The 14,863-nt window shown below is 48.5% G+C and overlaps 1 protein-coding gene across 2 annotated transcripts in view; it reads right to left on the reverse strand.

Annotated features, from left to right (window-relative positions):
• Positions 1 to 14,863, reverse strand: part of npnta (nephronectin a) — a 101,948-nt gene that overhangs the window by 31,791 nt on the left and 55,294 nt on the right. The gene's annotated exons all lie outside the window — the stretch shown is intronic.

The following is a 14,863-nucleotide window of genomic DNA, read 5'->3' on the forward strand; positions in this document are numbered from 1 at the left end:
CTGTGTTCTCATGCTAATATCACCCCTGTCGTTTAACCTTCTCCCGTTTTCTATTTATGCATTTTACAGGTCATTCTACTTCTCATCATATGTGTATGTGCATTTTTTTTTAGTTGTTCACAGATGTGGGCGTCGCTGGCAAGGCCGGCATTTATTGCCCATCCCTAATTGACCTTGAGAAGGTGATGGTGAGCCGTCTCCTTGAACCGTTACAGTCCATGTGGTGTGTGGTGTGTGCAGGTGTCCCTTCCCCTTCGCTTGTTATAAAGGCTCATTTTTCCAATTCTGATAAAGGGTCCACATCTGCCTCTCTCCACAGATACTGACTGACCCACCAAGTGTTTCCAACATTTTCTGTTTTTGCCTCAGGGATTTCCAGCATTTGCTGTTTTCTGCATTTTGTTTTAAGGAAGAAAAATAGCTTGCTCCTTGCCTTTTGACCCTGTTCATTCTGGGCCCTCACCCGCACTGTGAGATTGTCCAGTGTATAACTGATTCACACACCTGAGAAAGGTCCACGGTGCAATCCCTGGTCTGAGCTGATTTCAGCCATGCAAGGACGAGGGATGTTACCATTAGCTCGAACTCCCTGGATTAGGGAGGGGCTAAATGGCCTGTGACCCCACTCCTGATCACTATCCAACAATTTCTATTGGCAGTACGTGTCGGGTGAAAACAGCATCAAGCTCCACTCAGAGTAAGGCCTAGAAAATGAGTGTCAGCAAATAGCTTCTTCGAGACTCGCACCTAAAGAAAGAAAGACTTGCATTCCTATAGCACCTTTCACAACCTCAGGTCGTCCCAAAGTGCTTTTCAGCCAATGAAGTACTTTTGGAGCGTAGTCACTGTTGTAATGTAGGAAACACGGCAGCCAATTTACGCACAGCAAGCTCCCACAAAACAGCAATGTGATAATGACCAGATAATCTGGTTTAGCGATGTCGGTTGAGGGATGAATATTGGCCAGGACCCCGGGGATAATTCCACCTGCACTTCTTTGAAATAGTGCTGTGGGATTTTTCACATCCATCTGAGAGAGCAGACAGGGCCTCAGTTTAACACCTCATCCGAAAGACGGTGCAGCACTGCACTGGAGTGTCAGCCTGGCTATGGGCTCAAATCTCTGGAGTGGGGCTTGAACCCACAATCTTTTGACTTAAGAGGCGAGTGTGCTACCCATTGAGCCAAGGCAGAAGGCACAAATGGGCAAAGTCCCCTGAATTGGAAAAGGCATCACAGCTTCTGGCGGGAAGAGGATGAAAGGGTGAAAAAAGGAGAACACATTTTAGCAAAGAAATTTTCAATTCTTGATTCCCCAGCCTCGAGGGAATTCAAAGAATTAAGAATAATATTGATGTAAAGCCAGTAATTGGATGCCGCCTTTCTATATCAAAAAAATATCCACCCTTGGCAAGCGCTTCAAGCTGAGCCAGCGATGTCATTCTCTGTAATTCTGTTACTATTTGTGTGATTGGTTTCAGTGTTGAAACATTCTGACTGCAGAATGTAGTCACTGCCAAGGTTCCATGAGCTGTAATGAAGATTAGTGGTCACGGCAAAATACCCGGGATGCCACAGCTATAGGCCAGGAACCTTTGTCACTCCTCTTGGCGATATTACTGTATCCAACCCGTCATGTGAGACACCTTCCCTTTTAGAATCGCACCACATGCTATGCAAGCCGGAGTTATCTTTAGTGAATGCCAGTCGAATGAGAGGTACAGTGGATGTGCTGCATCACAGTGATGGCTGGTATTTAGGCTGGGCCAGCTGCAAGCCAGGCTGTAAGCAGGCGGATGAATGTCACCACCTCACACTATCCGCATCCTAGATATAGTCCCGGGTGGGTTTGGGTGCGATTCAAAATTTGCTGTCTCTCCCGTCCTGATTGATTCCGTCGTTCCTGACGTCTGTTCCTGCAGAGCAGTGCAGACACGGCAAGGGATCCTTTCGATCGAAATTCAAATACGAGACTGGGCGGTCTCAACGTTCCCGCTAAGTTGCACGGTGCGCAGTGGTCTATAGGTCCCGGGCAGGCGCTCACCGGCTCGCAAATGGGAGAAACTGCGCATGCGCGAAAGCTGAATGGGCCCCGCAGCCACTTAAAGGGACCACGCAACCCCAAAACATTAGAGAGAATATTGGAAGGTCTTACGGTGTGCACACTGAGGTATTGGTGGCTGCTCCACCAGAGGTCTGAACGACCAGTCAATGACAAACAAGGCCACTGATTTACGGTATTTAATGGAAAAATGGAAAGAATTGTGAAATTCGACCCGTTCAACACTGGTAAAAATTCCAAGTGATGAGAACAGAATTTGTCTTATTACCAGTACTCATTATAAACCAATGACTCGAACAGTGAACAGAGTTTAATCCACCAAACACCACCAAAAATCCTTTAGTCCCGTGTAGTCCGTGAATTAGTCACACCGATGATGAGTACACCCTGGAGAATGAGTTATGGCACTTTCTCAAATGTGTTAAAGTGCAGGAGTAGCTCAAGGTGACAGTTCAGGCTTCTGCTCATTCTCAAGGATCAGAAGGACGAGGAAATCAAGGATGTGAAATCAATAAGCCGGAAGATGGGAAGCCAATGGAAGTTAGTGAGGACAGGAATGGTGAGTAAGGACATGAAAGCATGGGCCTTACTTACGCTGAACATCCATAAGACAAAGGTCCTCCACCAGCCTGTCCCCGCCGCACAGCACTGCCCTCCAACCATCAAGATTCATGGCGCGTCCCTCGACAACTTGGACCATTTCCCATACCTCGGGAGCCTCTTATCAGCAAAGGCAGACATTGATGCGGAGATTCAACATCGCCTCCAGTGCGCCAGTGCAGCCTTCGGCCGTCGGAGGAAAAGAGTGTTTGAAGACCCGGCCTTCAAATCTACCACCAAGCTCATGGTCTACAGGGCTGTAGTAATACTCGCCCTCCTGTATGGATCTGAGGCATGGACGATGTATAGAAGGCACCTCAATTGGCTGGAGATATATCACCAACGATGTCTCCGCAAGATCCTGCAAATCCCCTGGGAGGACAGGCGCACCAACATCAGTGTCCTCGACCAGGCCAACATCCCCAGTATTGAAGCACTGACCACACTCGATCAGCTTCGCTGGGCAGGCCGCATAGTTCGCATGTCACACGAGACTCCCTAAGCAAATGCTTTATGCGGAGCTCCATCATGGTAAACGGGCAGCGGAAGCGTTACAAGGACACCCTCAAAGCCTCCCTGGTAAAGTGCGACATCACCACTGACACCTGGGAGACCCTGGTGAAGACCGCCTGAGTTGGAGAAAGTGCATCCGGGAGGGTGTTGAGCGAGTCTCAACGCAAAGAGCGTGAAGAGATCAAGCGCAGACAGCGGAAGGAGCGTGCGGCAAACCAGCCCCACCCACCCCTTCCCTCGACGAATGTCTGTCCCACCTGTAACAGGGTCTGTGGCTCTCGTATTGGACTGTTCAGCCACCAGAGAACTCACTTTGGGAGTGGAAGCAAGTCTTCCTCGATTCCGAGGGACTGCCTATGATGATGATGATGATGATGATGGGTTAAAATGGGGATGGCAGAGTAGTGGATCAGTTGGATGGAAAAAAAGCATAAGAAATAGGAGCAGGAGTAGGCCATATGGCCCCTCGAGCCTGCTCCGCCATTAAATAAGATCATGGCTGATCTTCTACCTTAGCTGCACTTTCTCGCCTGATCCCTATATCCCTTGATTCCATAAGAAAGAAGTGAAGTAAACATAAAAGGTAAAGAACTTATTCTATTCCTTGGCACAGACATCCCAAATGTCAAAGCATTTTACAGCCAATGAAGTACTTTTGGAGTATAGTCACTGTTGTAATGTAGGAAACGCAGCAGACAATTTACGCAAAAGTAAACTCCCACAAACAGCGATGTGATAATGACCAGATAATCTGTTGTTTTTTGTTATGTTGATAACAATCCTAAGATCCCAGGGCACTAATTCGAAGAAGAGCAGGGGAGTTCTCCTCAATGTCCTGACCAATATTAATCCCTCAACCAACACCACTGAAACAGATTATGTGGTCAGTCATCATCATAGGCAGTCCCTTGGCATCGAGGAAGACTTGCTTCCACTCTTAAAAATGAGTCCTTAGGTGGCTGAACAGTCCAATACGAGAACCACAGTCCCTGTCACAGGTGGGGCAGATAGTCGTTGAGGGAAAGGGTGGGTGGGACTGGTTTGCCACACGCTCTTTCCGCTGCCTGCGCTTGATTCCTGCATGCTCTCGGCGATGAGACTCGAGGTGCTCGGCGCCCTCTCAGATGCACTTCCTCCACTTAGGGCGGTCTTTGGCCAGGGACTCCCAGGTCAGTGGGAATGTTGCACTTTTTCAGGGAGGCTTTCAGGGTGTCCTTGTAACGTTTCCTCTGCCCACCTTTGACTCATTTGCCGTGAAGGAGTTCAGAGTAGAGCGCTTTCTTTGGGTGTCTCGTGTCTGGCATGCGGACAATGTGGCCTGCCCAGCGAAGCTGATCAAGTGTGGTCAGTACTTCGATGCTGGGGATGTTGGCCTGGACGAGGACACTAATGCTGTTGCGTCATTCCTCCCAGGGGATTTGTAGGATCTTGCGGAGGCACCATTGGTGGTATTTCTCCAGCGACTTGAGGTATCTGCTGTACATGGTCCATGTCTCTGAGCCATACAGGAGGGCAGGTATTACTACAGCCCTGTAGACCATGAGCTTGGTGGCAGTTTTGAGGGCCTGGTCTTCAAACACTCTTTTCCTCAGGCGGCCGAAGGCTGCACTGGCGCACTGGAGGCGATGTTGAATCTTGTCATCAATGTCTGCTCTTGTTGATAAGAGGCTCCCGAAGTATGGGAAATGGTCCACATTGTCCAGGGCCGCGCCGTGGATCTTGATGACTAGGAGGTAGTGCTCTGGGCGAGGACAGGCTGGTGAGGACTTTTGTCTTATGGATGTTTAGCGTAAGGCCCATGCTTTCATACGCCTCAGTAAATATGTCAACTATGTCCTGGAGTTCAGCCTCTGTATGTGCGCTGACCCGTCATCTGTGTACTGTAGCTTGACGACATAGGTTGGGGAGGTCTTGGACCTGGCCTGAAGGTTGAACAGGTTCCCACTGGTTCTGCAGTTTAGTTCCACTCCAGCGGGGAGCCTGTTGACTGAGGTGGAGCATGGCGGCGAGGAAGATTGAGAAAAGGATTGGTGCGATGACGCAGCCCTGTTTGACCCTGGTCCAGACGTGGATTGGGTCTGTAATGGATCCATTGGTCAGGATCACGGCCTGAATGTTGTCGTGGAGCAGGCGGAGGATGGTGACGAACTTTATGCGGGCATCCGAAACGGAGGAGGACGCTCCGTAGACCCTCGCGGTTGACAGTGTCAAAGGCCTGTGGTCAGTATCTCACTGCTCTTGGTGGGACCTGTGCACAAATTGGCTGCCACGTTTCCTACATTACAACAGTGACCACACTTCACAAAGTACTTCGTTGTAAAGCGCTTTGGGACGTCCTGAGGTCCTGAAAGGCGCTATATAAATGCAAGTCTTTCTTTTTTTCTTTCTGTCTAATTGAAATGAAAGATCTTTCCATGCCAGATGTGTGAAAGCCCATGTGCAAATCAATAACCTAACACCACAGCTCTCAGAACTCAAGCTCGTGAAGGAAAGCCAGTGCTCTGATAGAAGGGGTAGATTTATAAATAGTGAGCTGGATTTGTGAAGGGATCTCAGTCAGGTCCTGCCTGTAGCATGATGCAGTGTGTAGATCTCGGACTGTATTTTATTTGCGGTTGTGAAGTCTTTGGATAGGTTGCGAACACCCAGTTCAAGGGTGGGCTTGGGCCGAGACAGTCGAGGAATGAGCATATCACCGGGTGGGTGACATGAGAGCAATTCTTGGAATGTCAACTGGGATGTAAACCTAATTGAGTTGATGAAAGCTTTCGTAATCTGGGTTACGGGGGTGGGTGATGGTGCTGATTGGGGTACGATAGTGTAGTACAGTAGCTAGCCAATCGGCAGCCCGTTTGACATCTCGCCCGATTTGTATTTGCGTTGAATTCCATGGAAATAAAAATGGGGAGAGATGTAAAATGGGCTGCTGATTCACTGTTGCCCAGAGTCAAGATCGACACCATTGTCTTCACAGAACCTCATTTAGTTCCTCTATTAACATAAGATTTAGGAGCAGGAGTCGGCCATTCGGCCCCTCGAACCTGCCCCGCCATCTCTTCTTATACCAGTGACTCAAACTTTCCATGTTAATTGGTGCGGAAAGTCCCCTTGGCATCAGAAGGGTTTAAAAATAAGTTTATCTATTGGAAAGAGTTTGAGAAGCTCAGTGACATGATTGATTAGCGAACTGACCACTGACTGGCCATAATAGTCACAGGAAAACTCCTCCTTCGATGAGTGGTGGTGGCCTCTGCCTAAACCCAGCCCACATCATAAAACTGCCTTTAATACAAAACTATCCGGCACTAAACAGTCCGTCTGACTCACAGTTTCTATAGTCCTTCTATGTTTCTATAGTCCTTACTACTAGGGGAATCAAGGGGTATGGTGAGAAAGCAGGAATGGGGTACTGAAGTTGCATGTTCAGCCATGAACTCATTGAATGGCGATGCAGGCTAGAGGGGCCGAATGGCCTACTCCTGCACCTATTTTCTATGTTTCTATGTTTCTATGTCACACTCTACCATAGAGCCCACAGTTCTATAGTGGAGATGAAGGCACATTGGGGAAGGTTTTTAATTTTTTTTAAACGTATTTATAATTTCACTACATTTAGCACAGAGGAAAGCTTTCCTCATTGAATGGACAGAGCGTTGCTTTGCATTTTTTCCTGACCTGGGATTACTGTGGTTCCCACAATGGTGAAATGTTTCATTACCTACCTCATCTTGATAAGCAAAAAAAAACACTTGCTAAAAAGTATCCAAGAATATGTTCCAGGACATAACCAGCTCTTTCATGCCTGTGTTTATGGATAGATTCACTGTTGCCATAGTAGCTGCCACTGTCCCTATGATCAATGTATACGGCGACATAAATTATAACATCAGCCAACCACACAAGCACCATCCCAACCCCTCCACGCACCCCACCTCCGCTTCCCCTCCCCCTCCCTCATGAGCTCCAAGAAATTCCACAAACGTTTTGGGATTCATTCCCTGGCCTTTTGCTCTGTTATAATTGTTGCCTGAAATAGACGAGATTTTGGCTCATTGCTGTCAGGAAGCTGGCCTGGAATTAAGAGAGGAACAGAAAACTACTAAGGCACAGACTGGGAGCCAGAATATCAGAACGAAACTGCCGAGAGGCAATGGGCCACAGCCTTCCCGCTCGTAGTCAATGGGCAGGCAGTCTCGCTCCGAGTCAAAGTTGCTTCAGTTGGTTAGTAGAACGTCAGGCTTCTGGGCGGCCCCCGGCCTGCGTAGCACCATCGGAGCAGGCCGGGGAGCGGAAGGAGCAGCACGTGCTGAAGCAGGAGAGCAACGGCAGTGAAGAGTGACGTCATCAAGGTCCAGGTCGGTGATTGGAGCATGGGCAGGTACAGCAGGAGCGCCGAGGTCGGGGCGAAGGAGCGGCGAGAGATTGTAGAGGGACGTGATCGGAGCCCAGGGGAGGCGTGAGTTCAGGACCCAGGAGAGCCGAGGGCCCGGGCGGGCAGCACGGGCCAGCCCACACTGCGATATGTGTGCGCACTAGGTCCGTGCAGCAGAGCTTGGTTAATCCTTGCCACTGGACCAACACCTAGCTCTGTCAAGCCCGTGTGGTGGCTGGTGTGCAACGGTCACCACACGTTAAAAAAAAATCCAAGCACAGGCATCTTCATCCCTTCAAGATTTAGTTCGGACCTGGAATTTTAGGTCCAACATTGAAACACCTGTGAACTTTTTGACGTGGAAGCAAGTCATCCTCAATTCAAGGGACTGCCTATGATGATGAGAATGTCAGGCTTCACTTCAGACTGAGATCAGCTTGGTGACACGGCAGAGAGACAGCGTGGTCCTTCCACCAGCCCGCTCCTCATCCCATTCGACGTGTCGAGGGGAACGGCAAGCAGAAGCTCACTACTACCCCAGGAGGGAGGACTGGAGGGTGAAGGCAGATCCGAGCAGCCATGTCAATAATAGCATTGCCAGAAGCCTGCAGATCATAGAATCCTAGAAATTTACAGCACGGAAGGAGGCCATTTCGGCCCAGCATGTCCGCGCCGGCTGGCCAAGAGCTATTATCAGCAAGGGCAGACATCGACAACGAGGTTCAACACCACCTCGCGTGCGCCAGCGCAGCCTTCGGCCACCTGAGGAAGAGAGTTTTCGAAGATCAGGCCCTTAAATCTGGCACCAAGCTCATGGTCTACAGGGCTGGTGATACACGCCCTCCTATATGACTCAGAGACATGGACCATACATAGTAGACACCTCAAATTGCTGGAGAAATACCTCCAACGATGTCTCCGCAAGATCCTGCAAATCCCCTGGGAGGACAGACGCACCAACGTTAGCGTCCTTGACCAGGCCAACATCCCCAGTATCGAAGCACTGACCACACTCCGTTGGGCGGGTCACATTGTTCGCATGCCTGACACAAGACTCCCAAAGCAAGCGCTCTACTTGGAACTCCTACATGGCAAGCGAGCCCCAGGTGGGCAGAGGAAATGTTTCAAGGACACCCTCAAAGCCTCCTTGATAAAATGCAACATCCAAATATTTTTTAAATGTGGTGAGGGTTTCTGCCTCTACCACCCTTTCAGGCAGTGAGTTCCAGACCCTCACCACCCTCTGGGTGAAGAAATTTCCCTTCATATCTTCTCTAAACCTTCTCCCAATTACTTTAAATCTATGTCCCCTGGTTGTTGACCCCTCTGCCAAGGGAAACAGGTCCGTCCTATCCAGTCTATCCGGGCCCCTCATAATTTTATACAACTCAATCAGATCTCCACTCAGCCTGTTCCAAGGAAAACAAACCCTTGCTGTGGCCTAACCAGTGTTTTATACAGTTCAAGCATAACCTCCTTGCTCTTGTATTCTAGGCTTCGACTAATAAAGGCAAGTATTCTGTATGCCTTCTTAACCACCTTATCTACCTGGCCTGCTACCTTCAGGGATCTATGGACCTGCACTCCAAGGTCCCTTTGTTCCTCTACATTTCTCAGTGTCCTACCATTTAATGTGTATTCCCTTTCCTTGTTAGACCTCCCCAAATGCATTACCTCACACTTATCAGGATTGAATACCATTTGCCACTGTTCTGCCCACCTGACCAGTATATTGATATCTTCCTGCAATCTGTAGCTTTCTTCTTCATTATCAACCACACAGTCAATTTTAGTGTCATCTGCAAACTTCTTAATCATATCCCCAACATTCAAGTCCAAGTCATTGATATATAACCACCAAAAGGAAGGGACCCAGCACTGAGCCTTGCGAAACCCCACTGGAAACAGCCTTCCAGTCACAAAATCACCCATCAACCATTACCCTTTGCTTCCTGCCTCCGAACCAATTTTGGATCCAGCTTGCCACTTTGCCCTGGATCCCATGGGCTTTTGCTTTCGTGACCTGTCTGCCATGTGGGGCCTTAACAAAAGCTTTGCTAAAATCCATATATACTACATCATACACACTGCCCTCATCAATAGGTGATGTGCCTTCACTCTGTCAGAGTCTGCACACAAGGGACCTGTATGAAGATGAGAAAATTGCTTACAAAATGGAAGGAAGAAAATGAACAAAAGAATGAATTACTGCTCGAGGAACAGCACCTCATCTTTTGATTAGGCTCTTTACAGCCTTCCAGACTCAATTGAGTTCAACAATTTCAGACCATAACCTCTGCCTCCCTTTTTTTTTTCCAGACAGCAGCTATTGGCAATAATTCTGCCATTCCCATTTACACCCCCGAGACCCATTTTTTGTTTATTTACTTGTCCCATTACCATCTCCTTTTGCCTCGCACCATCCCTTTTGTCTCTCTAATCTCTCCTGCCCTCCACCCTGTCACAGACCTTCCTTTTTGTTCTTTCCTCCCCTCCCCCCTTTCCCTGCCCCTGCATTTGCTTATAACCTGTTACATCTCTAACTTTTTATCCAGTTCTGACAAAGGGTCATCGACCCGAAACGTTAACTCTGTTTCTCTCTCCACAGATGCTGCCTGACCCGCTGAGTATTTCCAGCATTTACTGTTTCTATTTCTTATTATTAACAATGAATTACTGTGTGGTCAGCTGCTTTACTCGAGTCACCTCATAACCACTTTGCATCTGTTTGTTTCATATATTCTGTTTCCGACTGAACTCCGAGAATTCCGTACTCCTTAACGAGACAATCAGACACATTTTCAGTGTAGTCCGATTTATCCACCAGCGTCTTGAGATGGGATTCCGCAGTGGGATTAGACCGTTGCAAAATTTACTCTCGTGCATATTAGTGAAAATGGTGACAGAGTTTTCTGTTTATAGGGGCGTTGTCATCTGAGGAATTCTCTTGTAAGGATTGTCACAAGGACGCAATCAACCAAACAGCAGTCCCCACCAAAGTAATTAATTGGTTGTGATGCACTCTGGGATGCCCCAAGGCTGTTAAAAATGCAACTTCCGTCTTTCTTAATTACATCTCCAATCACATCCGTTGGAGGCAGCTACCTGAACTATAGTCCAAATAATTTAGTTTATCTGATTGAAGATTGTACTGTATGTACATGCTGTTTGTAGCCACCAGATGGTGTCATTGTTGGAGGCCACTGAGCAGCACACACATGGTGCTGCTCTGGTATAAAAGGCCAGCCATTTTGTGAGTCAGGCACTTTGGGCCGTAATAAAGAGAGCCAAGCTTGTATTTTGTTCAGTTAAACAGTACTCAGTTTGTACCTTTATTGCATACATAACAAAGATATAACCTGCTACACCTAGTGTGGGGAAAACATTTAGGATTCTCAACAAGCTATTTGTGGGATATCTGAAATATACTCAACATACATCCAACAACATAGGAATATAGCAATATAGGAACATAGGAGCAGGCTGTTCAGCCCCTCAAGCTTGTTCCGCCATTTAATTAGACGATAGCTGATCTGTACCTCAACTCCATTTCGCTGCCTGTGTCCCATATACCTCAATGCCCTTACCCTACAAAAATCTATTGAACTCAGATTTTAAAATTTCAATTGACCCAATATCCACAGCCTTCTGGGGCAAAGAGTGCTTCCTGATTTCACTCCTGAATGGACTGGCTCTAATTGTGCCCCCTTTTTTTCTGGATAACCTTCACCCTCCCCCCACCCCACCCCACCCCACCAGAGGAAATAGTTGCTCCATAGCTACCCTATCAAATCCCTTTATCATTGCAAACACCTCAATCAGATCACCACTCAATCTTCGATACGCGAGGGAATGCAAGTCATCCCCGCCCTCCTGTATGGCTCAGAGACGTGGACCATGTATAGTAGACACCTCAAGTCGCTGGAGAAATACCACCAACGATGTCTCCGCAAGATCCTGCAAATCCCCTGGGAGGACAGACGCACCAACATTAGCGTCCTCGACCAGGTCAACATCCCCAGCATTGAAGCACTGACCACACTCGATCAACTCCGCTGGGCGGGCCACATTGTTCGCATGCCAGACACGAGACTCCCAAAGCAAGCGCTCTACTCGGAACTCCTACACGGCAAATGAGCCAAAGGTGGGCAGAGGAAACGCTACAAGGACACCCTCAAAGCCTCCCTGATAAAGTGCAACATCCCCACTGACACCTGGGAGTCCCTGGCCAAAGACTGCCCTAAGTGGAGGAAGAGCATCCGGGAGGGCACTGAGCATCTCGAGTCTCATCGCCGAGAGCATGCAGAAATCAAACGCAGGCAGCAGAAGGAGCATGTGGCAAACCAGACTCCCACCCACCCTTTCCCTCAACCACTCTCTGTCCCACCTGAGACAGGGAATGTGGTTCTCGTATTGGACTGTTCAGCCACCTAAGAACTCATTTTTAGAGTGGAAGCAAGTCTTCCACGATTCCGAGGGACTGCCTATCATGATGATGGATCATTCTGGTGAATCTGCACTGCACCCCCTCCAAGGCCAGTATGTCCTTCCTGAGGTGTGGTGCCCGGAACTGAACCTCGTACTCCAGATGGGGTCTGACCCAGGCTCTGTACAGCTGAAGCATCACTTCCTCCCCTTTGTATCCCAGCCCCTTTTACATAAAGTACTTTGTCTTCCTGTTTTCTTTTGTGCTGAGCCAGAGAGCGAGGCTTGGATCTGTCTGGGCTCCTTGACATGCCCTTATTTATTTTCACTTACGCATTTTTCACTGCAACGACATTCCAAAGGCTCTGTTAACTGTGTTTACAAAATATCGCTCTGTGTGCGACTCACTGAGAACCTCGGGTTTTAATGCTTCAGGATGCCAGGAGCTTCTTGAGCAGCTGCAGTGTAATAGATACACGGAAGGTCGGCAGTTTCTATCCCTCTCAACTGCTGAATAGAATTCATTCAGTGCAATGACACATGAAGCTACGTGGGATCGAGCAATGTGAACATAGTGACAACACATGTTTGGGGCTCACCGAGACCCCATCATCATCATAGGCAGTCTCTCGGAATCGAGGAAGACTTGCTTCCACTCCCAAAGTGAGTTCTCTGGTGGCTGAATAGTCCAATACGAGAGTCACAGACCCTGTCACAGATGGGACAGACATTCATCAAGGGAAAGGTGGGTGGGACTGGTTTGCCGCATGCTCCTTCCGCTGTCTGTGCCTGACCTCTTCACGCTCTTTGCGTTGAGTTTCAAAGAGCTCAACACCCTCCCGGATGCACTTTCTCCACCTCGGGCGGTCTTCGGCCAGGGTCTCCCAGGTGTCAGTGGTGATGTCGCACTTTACCAGGGAGGCTTTGAGGGTGTCCTTGTAACGCTTCCACTGCCCACCTTTGGCTCGTTTACCATGAAGGAGCTCCACATAAAGCATTTGCTTCGGGAGTCTCGTATCTGGCATGCAAACTACGTGGCCTGCCCAGCGAAGCTGATCTAGTGTGGTCAGTGCTTCAATACTGGGGATGTTAGCCTGGACGAGGACACTGATATTGGTGCGCCTGTCCTCCCAGGGGATTTGCAGGATCTTGCAGACATATCATTGGTGATATATCTCCAGCCACTTGAGGTGCCTTCTATACATTGTCCATGCCTCAGATCCATACAGGAGGGCGGGTATTACTACAGTCCTGTAGACCATGAGCTTGGTGGCAGATTTGAGGGCCTGGTCTTCAAACACTCTTTTCCTCAGACTGCCGAAGGTTGCACTGGCGCACTGGAGGCGATGTTGAATCTCCGCATCAATGTCTGCCTTTGGTGATAAGAGGCTCCTTTTAATCACCGAGATCAACGTAACAATGGTGAATGTCCAGGGCCACTTAGGGCCTGGCAATGGGAACAAAGTAATGGTGCATACTTAACCCAAGGAGTGCTTGGACCCAGTGATGTGCACTAGCCATCACTGCATCTCTTTCATTGTCAAAGTTACTATCTACATTAACACACATTAAAGCACATGTCTTTTCTGTGGCACAGTGGGTAGCACTCTCACTTCTGAATCAGAAGTTTGTAGATTCAAGTCCCACTCCAAGGACTTGAGTACAAAACCTAGGCTGACACTGAGGGAGTGCTGCATTGTCGCAGATGCCGGCTTTTGGATGAAATGTTAAACTGAGGCCTCATCTGACCTCTCAGGTGGACATAAAACGATCCTAGGGCGCTATTTCAAAGAAGAGCAGAGGAGTTTTCACCAGTCTTCAGGCCAATATTTATCTCTCAACCAATGTACCCAAAACAGATTACTGGTCATTATCACATTGTTTTGCACAAAATGGCTGCTGTGTTTCCTACATTACAGCTACTCGGAACTCCTACACGGCAAACGAGCCCCAGGTGGGCAGAGGAAGCTTTTCAAGGACACCCTCAAAGCCTCCTTGATAAAATGCAACATCCCCACTGACACCTGGGAGTCCCTGGCCAAAGACCACCTTAACTGGAGGAAGAGCATCCGGGAGGGCGCTGAGCTCCTCGAGTCTCATCGCCGAGAGCATGCAGAAAACAAGCGCAGGCAGCGGAAGGAGTGTGTGACAAACCAGTCCTACCCTCCCTTTCCCCCAACCACTGTCTGTCCCACCTGTGACAGAGACTGTAATTCCCGTATTGGACTGTTCAGTCACCTGAGAACTCACTTTTCGAGTCGAAGCAAGTCATCCTCGATTGCGAGGGACTGCCTATGATGATGAATGCAGCAGTGACTACACTTCAAAAATACCTAATTGGCTGTAAAGCACTTTGGAAACGACCTGAAATCGTGAAAGGCACCATATAAATGTAAGTTCTTTCTTTCTATTAAAAGTTACAAAAGGTGACTCAAAGTACCAGTATTTTCCTGCTCATAAATCCATGAATACAGTTGTGTGTCAGTATATCGCACTTGTGACCTGACTTGCCTATCACTTTACCTTTGGTTTGTGATTTTCAGATCACTGACAGATCATTTTCCATAAGCCACGGACTAAGGTCCCTTCCACCGACACATCAGTACTGTGCTGTGCGGTTCATAAACTAGAGGTGATCAAAAACTCGGCCGCTCATGTCCTAACTTGCACCAAGTCTCACTCACCCATCACCAGTGTGCTCGCCGACCTACAATGGCTTCCGGTTAAGCAACGTCTCGATTTCCAAATTCTCATCCTTATTTTCAAATCCCTCCATGGCCTCACCCCTCCCTATCTCTGTAATCTCCTCCAGCCCCACAACCCCCGCTCCGAGATATCTGTGCTCCTCGAATTCTGCCCTCTTGAGCATCCCTGATTATAATCGTTCAACC

Source organism: Pristiophorus japonicus, chromosome 2 (assembly GCF_044704955.1).
Source record: "Pristiophorus japonicus isolate sPriJap1 chromosome 2, sPriJap1.hap1, whole genome shotgun sequence".
Taxonomy (NCBI): domain Eukaryota; kingdom Metazoa; phylum Chordata; class Chondrichthyes; family Pristiophoridae; genus Pristiophorus; species Pristiophorus japonicus.